Source organism: Mercenaria mercenaria, chromosome 4 (assembly GCF_021730395.1).
Source record: "Mercenaria mercenaria strain notata chromosome 4, MADL_Memer_1, whole genome shotgun sequence".
Lineage (NCBI taxonomy): Eukaryota > Metazoa > Mollusca > Bivalvia > Venerida > Veneridae > Mercenaria > Mercenaria mercenaria.
In genome coordinates, this window is record NC_069364.1 from 24,186,023 (window position 1) to 24,193,183 (window position 7,161).

Here is a 7,161-nt window from a genome sequence, read left to right on the forward strand (position 1 = left end):
ATAAACGTCACGCAGAGCTCCCTTTTATTTTAGATCTCTTTTTTTGTCGGCTGCTAGATGGAATTTACAAAAACATTAGATATTTCTTTAAAAAATTAAAAAATAAATAAAAATAAAGAAGGTAACACACAATTCAGTATCCTTAAACCCAAAAAGTTGAATGTGTTAGAAAAAATAAATGATGGAGATACATTAGTAATTTGACCACTGGATATGTAAAGTCATTAATTTATGAAGTTTTGCAGCAGAATATTTCAATTAGTTATACCTAATTACAATTCTATTATCAATACTAGATACCTGCGTACAAAGAGAATGATTTATAGTAAGTTACCAGTAGATCTAGATTTCTATACCTATTCTACAACATGGACAATATAGCTGACTGGAAGCGCTTATTGCAATGTGTATTGTTTAAACCTTCATAGTTGTAGGTTTAACTTTTTGTGTTATGTGATTGAACAATCCTTTCAGAATTAATAAGACAATGTACTATATGCATTCAATACCAAGGTTTAACCTGAGCTACACATTTCTCTTTGGGAAAGCCTGGCTATTTTTAGATTAGCATTCGCGCGGTGGATTATGGTATTCGTACAGAAATCTGTACGTTTTTAATCGGCTTGTAACTGACTCTGTATTCGATAAGACGATCAGTGTAACAGACTAGTCCGGTTGTCTGGTCCGGGTTGTCCCAGTACCATTGTTATAACCTTGCCACTCGTGAGAAATGTCTTACTTTTAACAACTGTGCTCATGACTTGGATTTCAGTTTTACAAGTAAACTTCTTCAGCAAGGCAACCGTTATTACAAATTGCTTAAATATTTTGCTAAATGTTACTATCGTAATTCTGATTTGGTTTTAAAATTCAATAGTATTTAAAGACACTTCTGCAAGAAGGTATTTCAAAACCCATTTTTATGGGGATGTGGTTTACAAACTTCGTAAAATCTTGGGTCATGGTAATTTTCCAAATTTTGCTATTCAGATGCCGGTCATGTCATCACTGGTAATTTTGATATTATTAAAGACAAACGTATTTGTAATTTATTCTTTTAAGGACCTAAATATAGAATTTCTTCAACCATTGATTTTGATGCGAAATCCATTGAAACTTTTTGTGTTAAATGGTGTCGCCGTGAGAATGCTGATCCCAATGCATTAACGTCTTGGAAACGAAATATTTTTAACATTGTTGATTCTCGAATAAAATTTTATCAAACTAATGAACACCTACTTCCACCAAAACCCAAGTTTTCTTTAAGACATTTGAAAAAGAAAATCCAAGAATTTCATTCTAAGTATGTCTTAGTTCCAGCAGACAAGGCGGCCAACAATATTATCATCATTTGACGCCTACATTATATTAATGTTTTACAAAACGAACTAAATAGCACTAAAACTTATACATTGAGTCCTTCTGTTGAAAATAATTTGGTCACTGATCACATCACTGAAGTTTCTAATTTAAAAGTTCGTATAGACGATCAACAAATTAAACTACCAACCATGTACTGGATTCCTAAATTGTATAAACAACCATATAAAGCTCGCTTCATCGCTAGTTCAAGCTCTTGTACAACTACAAATATTTCAAAACTATTAACATCATGTCTAACTGCTGTGAAAGCCCACGTGGAAAGATACTGCGATAAAGTATACAAAAACTGGTAAACACTTATTTTGGTCGGTTAAAAATTCTGGCGAAGTCCTGAATAAGTTTAAAATCAATAATTACAAGGTATCTACAGTCAGTACATACGATTTTTCTACTTTGTATACGACTTTACCACATAACTTGATAAATGACAAACTAACTGTCCTAATTCAAAAGACTTTTGCCAGAGAGAATGCTACATTTCTCGCTTGCAATTTTGATAAAGCTTTTTTTACTAGCAATATTATTAAACATGATACAATGTGGACTTGTGACGAAGTTTGTAAAGCCCTTTCCTTTTTATTGAACAACATTTACATCAGGTTTGGGAATGCAGTTTTTAGACAAGTAATTAGTATTCCCATGGGAACAAATTGTGCACCCCTTGTCGCAGATTTGTTTTTATATTGTTATGAAAGAGACTTATGTTGAGCCTTTCTCAAGATACGCAGGCAGATATTATAACTGCATTTAATAATACATCACGCTATCTGGATGATACTCTTAATAAGGATAATCCGTTTTTTGGTCAATTGGTGGGTACTATTGATCCTAGGGAGCTTCAGTTAATTAAAACTAACAATTCGGATACTGATGCTTCATTTTTAGATTTACATCTCTCTATTTATGACAATATTATACATACCAAAATTTATGACAAGAGGGATGATTTTAATTTTAGTATTGTAAATTTTCCCCATTTGGATGGGGATGTACCTCCGGCTACATCTTATGGGATATATATTTCTCAATTAATTCGGTTTGCCAGAGCGTGTAGTCACGTCAAGCATTTCAATGAACGTAATCAATATATTACAAGTAAACTTCTTCAGCAAGGCTACCGTTATTACAAATTGCGTAAATATTTTGCTAAAGTTTACTATCGTAATTCTGATTTAGTTTTAAAATTCAATAGTATTTTAAAGACACTTCTGCGGGAAGGTATTTCTAAACCCGTTTTTCATGGGGATGTGGTTTACAAACTTCGTAAGATCTTGGGTCATGGTAATTTTCCAAATGTATTTGGTAAAATTATAAAACGTTTTATAAAAAAAGGTTACGGCCTAACTGTTTTGAGACATATCGCATGTTTAGTGTTCAACCCGTTTACAGTTGGACACTACGCTTCCCTTTTTGATTGTGTCTGACGGAAGAGGGGGAGGACTCTATGATAAGCAGTTTTTAAATCCTACCAGGACTGAACTGTTTTGATATCTGTCTTCTGGCCTGTTTCGTCGGGCCCTTAAGGGTGTTTCTCTTGTTGCTCTGTCTTCTGAAAAGGCATTGAGTACATACGTTTTTGGTTCTAAAGGTTTGCTTTTTATATATTTTTACACGAGCATTTTTGTGTTTTACATGCCATGCCTTTTTGTTTCCATTACGTATGTGAGAGATTCACCTGGAGGGGATTACTTTTATTTACACTGTCCCGTGTCTTTGAAACATGGTGGGGGTAAGAGTAAGGTTTGGTGCGCACCATAAACCGGTTTAAACTCCCCAGTGGTGTTTTTGCCACTGACTGTTCCAAGGCGTTGCCCCACTGTGTTTGTTTGTTCGTTTTGTCCTAGTGTGTTGGCTTTGTGTGTGCGTGCGTGTATGTGTGTGTGTGTGTGTGTGTTTGTGGTCTGCGTGTTATGGGTTTCGTTTAGGGGAGGCTGCGTTTTTGGTACGTGGCATTCCCTGTTTGATATTTGTCTTTGTTTTTTTACAAACTTCGTAAGATCTTTGGTCATGGTAATTTTCCAACTGCATTTGGTAAAATTATAAAACGTTTTATTAAGAGGTTACGACCCAACAGTTTTGAGACATACCGCATGTTTAGTGTTCAACCAGTTTACAGTTGGACACTACGCTTCCCTCTTTGATTGTGTCTGACGGAAGAGGGGGTGGGGGACTCTATCATAAGCAGTTTTTAAATCCCACCAGGACTGAACCATTTCGGCCTGGGTGGTTCCAATACTCCCGCTTTCATAGCCTTGGGTATTGTTTAATCACCCCTTGGATATGGTGCCTGCTTTTTAATTTTGTCTTTTGACAGTTCCTGTGATACGCAGGCTCCAAAACCTCAGATCCCCTTCCTAAATTCAAGCTTGTTTAGTTCTGCCCATTGTTTTCTCGTTTGGGGCAAACCCTTTACTTTATCTGGGGACCAAACGCCGCTCTTCATGGCATTACCCGCCTTAACACGTGTATCATTGAAGGTTCCATGTTCACCGCCGTTTGAATACATCTTCGGATGTCTCTAAATTGCTTTTTGTACTTTTAGCATGTGTAAATGTTGAGTTCTGCTCAACCCGGGGCTAGAGGGTGTGGACGGTAGCATGCATTTCCACTACCGTCCATGAACAGGCTCAATCAAACCGAGCCTGCAACATTTTCGTTTTTGTCGTGTTGAGCGACCTGTAGAGTTTCCACTTTTCTCTATTTTATTATCACAGCAGCGTTGTTTGTGCCGTGTGGCGGCCGTAAAAAGTCTCCCGTACATTCAATCAGGGCTGTTAAACTTCGATCTTCTCGGATCGTTCAGCACGACATTTATGTCGTGTTATTGGTACTGTTTAGTTTCTCAACATGACCATTTCGGCCTGGGTGGTTCCAATACTCCCGCTTTCATAGCCTTGGGTATTGTTTAATCACCCCTTGGATGTGGTGCCTGCTTTTTAATTTTGTCTTTTGACAGTTCCTGGGATACGCAGGCTCCATAACCTCAGATACCCTTCCTAAATTCAAGTTTGTTTAGTTCTGCCCATTGTTTTCTCGTTTGAGGCAAACCCTTTACTTTATCTGGGGACCAAACGCCGCTCTTCATGGAATTACCCGCCTCAGCACGTGTATCATTGCAGGTTCCATGTTCACCGCCGTTTGAATACATCTGCGGATGTCTCTAAATTGCTTTTTGTACTTTTAGCATGTGTAAATGTTAAGTTCTGCTCAACCCGGGGCTAGAGGGTGTGGACGGTAGCATGTATTTCCACTACCGTCCATGAACAGGCTCAATCAAACCGAGCCTACAACTTTTTCGTTTTTGTCGTGTTGAGCGACCTGTGGAGTTTCCGCTTTTCTCTATTTTGATATCTGTCTTCTGCTCTGTTTCGTCGGGCTCTTAAGGGTGTTTTTCTTGTTGGTCTGTCTTCTGCAAAAGCATTGAGTACATACGTTTTTGGTTTTTAAGATTTGCTTTTTATATATTTATACACGAGCATTTTTGTGTTTTACTTGCCATGCCTTTTTGTTTCCATTACGTGTGTTAAAGATTCACCTGGAAGGGATTACTTTTATTTACACTGTCCCGTGTCTTTGGAACATGGTGGGGGTAAGAGTGAGGTTGGGTGCGCACCATAAACCGGTTAAAGCTCCCCAGTGGAGTTTTTGCCACTGACTGTTCCAAGGCGATGCCCCACTGTGTTCCTTTGTTTGTTCCTTTTGTCCTAGTGTGTGTGTGCGTGTGTGTGTGCGTGTGTGTGTGCGTGTGTGTGTGCGTGTGCATGTGTGTGTGCGCGCGCGTGTGCACGTCTGCGTGCTGTGGATTTCGTTTTGGGGAGGCAACGTTTTTGGTACGTGGCATTCCCTGTTTGATATTTGTCTTTGCGTTTTTGGGCTTCTGTCATATAACAAGCATTGATTGTGTAGGGTATTGTGTAGATATAGATGAAGACTTTCGGTATTTTTAATACTTGTATGGTAAACGTGCAATACAATTCCCACTGGGAATACGCTTAAAATGGGTTGCGCAAAGTCTAATGCTGGTACTGCGCGTGAGAAATGATGGCATGGAGGTAGATGGATTTTTGTTTCTGCTTATAACGACACAATTACGGAAGTAATCAAGAAAGCAAAACACTATTGACACAAATATGGTTAAAGATCATATGTATGAAATATCTGTTTTCTGTTTTGAAAAGTTGGCCCTGTTCTAAAAACTCGACCAACACGAAACGTCAAGCACGTACTAAATCATTAATGTGAGCCATGCCATGAGAAAACCAACATAGTGACTTTGCGACCAGCATGGATCCAGACCAGCCTGCGCATCCGCGCAGTCTGGTCAGGATCCATGCTGTTCGCTAACAGTTTCTCTAATTACTATAGGCTTTGAAAGCAAACAGCATGGATCCTGACCAGATTGCGCAGATGCGCAGGCTGGTCTGGATCCATGCTGGTCGCAAACCTACTATGTTGGTTTTCTCATGGCACGGCTCAATGTCATTATTTGTCCTGTTGTGACAACTTTGTGATTATGTAATGCTTCTAATGATAAAACCCATGTAATAGAGTAACAAGTTTCGCATTATTTTCAATATGCTGCTGACTGGTAAAAGTAACAAAATATCCTTGGCAGTGGAGTTGCAACCCCGGGAATTTAGTTAGTCGTGTAAAATTTATTGTCCTATCGTTTTCCTGTCTTGATTACATCACAACTAAAATGGCTGCCTGAAACAAAACCAACATCTCCTTTCATGTCATTTTGTCTCAAGATAAAATGTATGCAGCTTATACAGTGCTTATATTATTTTCTACCGGTCAAATTGCCTTAAACCGCTTTCTGTCAAGTAATTGCAGAGAAAAAAAAGACATTTAGTTGCATTGTCTCGAAGTGGTATTTCTCTGCACTATTTCAGTGGTGTTCATTCATATCTCAGCTTCTTTTATTTGACTTTGGATTTAGCGGGCGAGAAACCTTGACTTTTAATTACACCTTTCAGTGAATAGGACGGAAATTATAAATTGAATATAAGTTAATCGCTTGAATACTTCAGACAACATTAAAAGATTTCTTTAATCAGAAAATATACGAACTGACTTAAAAATATCCGTCTTGAAACACAAATCAGCAATGAATTAAAATGAATTAAGAGACTTTAATCTTTCAATCAGCATTGAGTACACAAGTGCACGTTTATCTATTATCATTACAAGTCAAAAAAGACTGTCAGTTAAAGTTTTGTAGGCCATAATTACAAGTGTTGCTACTATCTTGTTTATTGTTGCAGGAATCAATATGTGTTTTTGTTGATCTGTTTTGATAAAACACCTGCATCAAGATGCATGCTCTTATGTTGGGTAAGGCATTTGCTGCAAGTATCACATACGTTAGCATACCAATGTCTGATTTATTGAGTCTTGTTGCAGAATCCAGCAAAGCAGACATTGCATCAACACCTTTGCCATTCCTCAGTGTGCTTAAATGTTCTTTCAGCCTGCTGTTTACCATTAAATGCTTTGGAAACTGGCTACACATATATGTTCTCCTTGCAACTTTACTCATTTGTAAATCATGTAATTGATAAAAAGGCAACTGGATATGAAAAAATATGATTACAGTATTATATATAAATATTAAAATGTTATAAAAATCTTAAATGGATTTATGGATGTGCGAGGAAAAGAACACATAGAAATCTCGAGGGTCGTGGACAACACTTGTGTTTGGGAGATGTTATTTCATTAAATTACCTGTTGTGTCGTCACCTAACAGAAAAAAATCAGTGATAACGATTTTGG